The sequence below is a fragment of the Alosa sapidissima genome, chromosome 20, assembly GCF_018492685.1.
Source record: "Alosa sapidissima isolate fAloSap1 chromosome 20, fAloSap1.pri, whole genome shotgun sequence".
In the NCBI taxonomy this organism is placed as follows: domain Eukaryota; kingdom Metazoa; phylum Chordata; class Actinopteri; order Clupeiformes; family Clupeidae; genus Alosa; species Alosa sapidissima.
This window is the reverse complement of record NC_055976.1, coordinates 13639624-13644623: the sequence shown is the minus strand read 5'-3', so window position 1 is coordinate 13644623 and position 5000 is coordinate 13639624. Positions and strand designations below refer to the sequence as shown.

Below are 5000 nucleotides of genomic sequence, written 5' to 3'. Positions count from 1 at the left end.
CAGCGGGCGGGCAGCAAGAGAAAACAGTAGGACGCTGTGGAGGTCAACTGTGTGTGTGTGTGTGTGTGTGTGTGTGTGTGTGTGTGTGTGTGTGTGTGTGTGTGTGTGTATGTGTTTATGTTTGTGTGTATGTGTATTTTGTTTGAGAATATGTGTGCATATGTGTGTGTGTGTGTGTGTATGTATGTGTGTGTGAGAGATTTTGTGTGTGTATGTGAGCTATCTTGTGTGTGTGTGGGTGTACACGTGGGGGAGATTGTAGTGAGTAATGTCTACAGGACTGGAATAATCCTCATACTTAACCTACAGAGTCACATATAAAACACAGTCCACAGCCTACCGTTTCATGCAGCCCAGCCTACGAAGGGCTGTTACACCCAGACACAACTGGCCAATGCCAAGATGTGCCAACGGAACACTGGCACTAAAACATTCTGCCACCCACACTGGCATCCATATGCTAGATTCCGCCTGCACGCATCAGCCCAGATCAGGCCCAGATCTGGCCCATGTGTCTGCTGTGTAAGCTCCCATCATGATCTGCTCCCTGTCAGCACTAAATACAAATCTCTTACTGTATGTGCACATATTTATATGTATGCTTTCATTTCGCAAGACAAAGAAACGTACAATTGAGGGACAACTTACAGTCAATCTACTCTTAGTTAGGTCAGTTAAAGGTGCTCTAAGCGATGCCACGCATGTTTTAGGCTAAAACATTTTATGTCACTTACTGCAAACATCACCTTCTGTGTCCTGAATACACTGTAAAAAACGCTGTGGACAGCCCAGGCTCCAAAAACGGCAACAAAAACAACCTGGGCAAACCTAGCCCATAAAAACATAACAAACTGTTCCAGAAAATCACAGATGAGATGCGCGTTTAGGAGAGTTTCAATTGCACGGGAGCAGCACGGAAGGAAGGGGGAGGAAGTAGCTAGCTCTCTGTTTTGTTTGAAAGACAACAGAAGTGACATTACCCAGCATCGCTTAGAGCACCTTTAAGTAGAAGAAATATGAACTCAGACTGTTTCCTAACTGCCAACAATACAAATGAACAACAACAGCAAAACCAAAACGGTATAATTCAACCACAAGTGCAGTTGAATGGAGTTAACCGATGGCAATATTAAAAAAACATGTAAAGTTTAGCGATCGTACGTCAACAAGCAGTGACATACATAGCAGTAGTTGTACTCCACTCCAAATCAATCTATTTCCTGCACAACAGCCTTAATACCCTAGTCTAGCAGATTGGGAAGTGGATGGTGTGAAAGTGAAAGTATGACATTAGAAAGACAAACACAAGTTAAGGTTGCTTTTGACATAGTCCAATGAACAAAACTGGTGCTCTGAATACTGATTGTGTTGTCTCTGAAAGTTTCTCTAATTAACGCATTTAACCGCCATTTGGATTACACCTGCTTTTAAAAGGCAAAAAATATTTCACCACAAAACAGACTGGCTGTTCATATGGTAGAATACATAATCGAACACGATTAGCACTTCTTCCATGTGTTTACTCCTACATTCCCCTCAACCTTCCAATAAATGCATATGCATGAGTAAGAAAAGCGCAGTTCGGCATTCTGCACTCTAGTGGCAGGCAAAATGTGCTTTCATCAATGTGCGGTCAGTTTTGTAAATAAGATGCCATGTTTTAAGGTGCAAATAGCATCAGAGACTAGCGGAAATTTGGCGCTAATTCTTAGTACATCAGACCCTGAGTCCTAACTACATGCAAACATCTGATTTTCATATAGCGTTGAATGTTGTCTGTACACAGAGTCCATTAAATAAGCACTATTGTTGGCCTCTGTCTCTCGTTGTCACACTGTCACGTTGCATCCACTTAGGATGTTCTAACAAAAAAACAAAGTAATTAAACGGGCTCAGTCGCTTGTGTCACATGCAGTTAGGACACTCAGTTATGGTGAGACAGGCAGAGAGGTGAGACGCCAAACACCAAACTGTATGCGTTTGTGTGTGTGTGTGTGAGAGAGAAAGATAGAGAGAGAGAGAGATAGAGAGAGAGAGGATGGTGAAGGGAGAGTAGAGGTATGGCATTCTGGCAGCTCTAAACAGCAGCTCTAAACTGTGACAGTGATGGAAACCCTTGAGTTGGATTCGCTTATGTGGACAAAAGGCCCCTTGAGTGTGTTGACAGTGATGGCTAGATGGTGCAAGGGTGTGTGTGTGTGTGTGTGTGTGTGTGTGTGGGTTTGACAATGGAGTGGAGGCTGTTTGTGTTTGTCAAAAAATAACTGTGTGGAGACCATGTGTGTTTACATTTGTTAGAGAGAAACAGTGTGACTGTGTTTGACTTTTACCCACCTGCTGGATGCCCCTGTACTCACAACTCAGTACACCCCAGCTCTTACCACACACACACACACACACACACACCACACACACACACACACACACACACACTGCCTCTTCACTGCTCTCCTCGTCTCTCTGCTCTCACCCAGACTCTCCTCTTCTCTTCCATGTTCTACCTTTCTCTGCTCTCCTTCCATACCATACCTCTTTGTGGGTCTTTCTTTCTCCTCCCTGCCTTACTTCATCTTCTACCTCTCCCTCTTCCCTGTTCCCTCTCCCTCCCTCTCTCTCTCCTCCACTGCCTCTCGATCACTTGATCTCACACTTACATTCCCCCTTCCCTGTTCCCTCTCTCTACCCATCTCTCTCTCCCCTCTCCTCCTCACTCCCTCTCCCCCTCTCTCTATAACCTAGCTCTCTTTCTTTCTCTTTCTTTCTCCCCTTTCTTTCTCCCCCTCTGCCTCTCTATCACCCCATCTCTGTCTCTCTCCCTAGCTCCCTCTCCCCTCCCTCCCTCCCCTTCTCTCCCTCTCCCTCTGTACCCCTCTCTATCCGTCTTTCTTCTCTGTGTCAGAAAGCTGCTGTGTCCCTTACAAAGGCTCATTCATCTCGCTGTTGATAATTCCCCCTCTAGTGGCCACTCGCTTTGGAAGCGCTCAGCCCCAGAAGACCCCCAGACCAAAGAACGCACAGGGGGGGTGCTGTGTGTGTGTGTGTGTGTGTGGGGGGGGGGGGGGGTTAAGAAAGAGGAAAACAAAAAAGGCAAATCGCACAAGCAAGCGATGGGGGTGGAGGGCTACAGCAAGTCGCCGAACAGCCTTTATCTAAAACTGCATATTACTCTAATTTAATTAGCATGTTGTCGTTTTTTTGAACCCAAATACGATTACTTCATTATCTGACTCCCCTGTCCCCCGAACAGCAGGTTACATTTGGCCGTTTTATTTTTTTATTTTCATATTTATTTAATATTTTTTTCGGCTTCTCTGCGCTTCATGAGTGAAAATGTACAGTAGGATTGTTCACGACTGGCACGCACACATCAACATCCAGTCTTTGCTCTAGCCACACAATTTTCGACCTCAGAAACCTAATCTTGTCTAAACGTCAACCTCAAGCCCCATATATTTTTTTTTATCTTACCACAGAATTTCCAAATATTGTTTCTCTTGGTTTTGTGCTTGACCTTCGTCAGTAATGCGCTATATGCGACTAGTGTTCCTGATAAACTCTTGGCACTCAGGTTTTACTCCCACACTGTAACTCATGTGGCCCTCCACTTCTGCGCCACGTAAACATACAATGTAAAGTATCACTTTAGGACTAAACCTCAGCCCTATGGCCATATCAGATTCAGTTGATTTTATTCTCCCTCATGGTTCTATAGAGTATTGGTCTGGGCCTCATTCTGGGAAATTCTATTTCCGTGGAGTGAAGCTCTGATTCTTCCCCTGCTGGTCACTATTCTAATCTTCCTTCTCCTCAAGTCTTCCTCTAATCTCTCTTTAGGTTTGGCCTAGGCCAGTCTCAGGTAGATATATAGATCACCACCATCATGAGTTTATTTTTTTTGTGAGTGGGTGGGGGTGCGGGGGTGGGGAACCTTTAAGCCAGACAGACACTGTACAATTCTGGACCTAAGAAACAATACAATCAGGCCGAATTCATCTCCCATTAGTCATGCAGCCTAACAGACTCACAATGGCCAATAAGAAGACCCAACAATCAACGCTCCAGCTCTGAACCGATCGTGTTAGATTTCTGGAATGTCAGTCAGAAACTTTTGTTAGCTGTCTTGTTGTATGAGCAGTTCGAACGTACACTCTTATGAGCACAGGAGTCCTGAGCAGTTAAAACGTGTGGTAGCGTGAGTTCCCATATCGCAGTGAGAGTGGAACTGAGAGAAATCGCACACTGTCTGCTTGGCATTAGGTCCTGCTAACTGTCAGTGGCGCTAACGTTACCTAAACAAACCATTCAGAACTGAGGGGAGCTCTGATTTCTGTTTGTTTGTGCTTGTGTCTTTGCGTGCCTGCCATTGCATTAGCATAACCTGCTCCAGGAGAATGAGGATCTCTTTCTAATACAGTAAGGTGATATAGCACAGCTGAAATCACAGCTATCCTGAATTACACTTAACCACAAAAATCAAATCAAATATTCCCCTCCTCCTCTCTCGCTTCAAAGGATGCGCTCAGGACACCTTAAGCCCCTTTTATAGATTACGGTAAAAGAGTGTAATTGTGCATTCAGAAACGGTGCCGAATCTGTAATGAAAATCACAATTTACCAAACACTGGGAAATGCTAATGGCAATAATACAAGGCTCACCGAGGATAAGAGACTGCGTGCATAAGTGTGTGTGCGTGGCTGTGTCCCCCTATGTGTGCTTATGTGTGTGTGTGTGTGTGTGTATGAGTGTTTGGGTGTGTCTGTGTGTGTGTGTGGGGGGGGGGGGGGGTGTTTATGGACCTTACAACGTGGTCCAATGAAAGTGATGGCTGACTTGAAGCGGGACTCATAATAAAAGGCCGTTGGTCCTTTTTAGGCAAATTAGCAGCGTTGTAATCTGCCGGCGCGGGGAGATGAATTGCGCACACTTATGTAGAGCTGCCCGACGCTCTCGCCTGCCACGTGTAAAACATTCGTGGGGAAGAGCGGGACTTTGAAACACA

General features: G+C 45.2%; 1 long non-coding RNA gene across 1 annotated transcript in view; it reads right to left on the bottom strand.

Annotated features, from left to right (window-relative positions):
- Positions 1-840: 840 nt before the first annotated feature.
- Positions 841-5000, bottom strand: part of LOC121693836 — a 12947-nt gene continuing 8787 nt past the window's right edge. Inside the window, exon 3 of the long non-coding RNA XR_006025600.1 lies at positions 841-851. This is a non-coding gene — a long non-coding RNA (uncharacterized LOC121693836). The remainder of the gene's footprint in view (positions 852-5000) is intronic.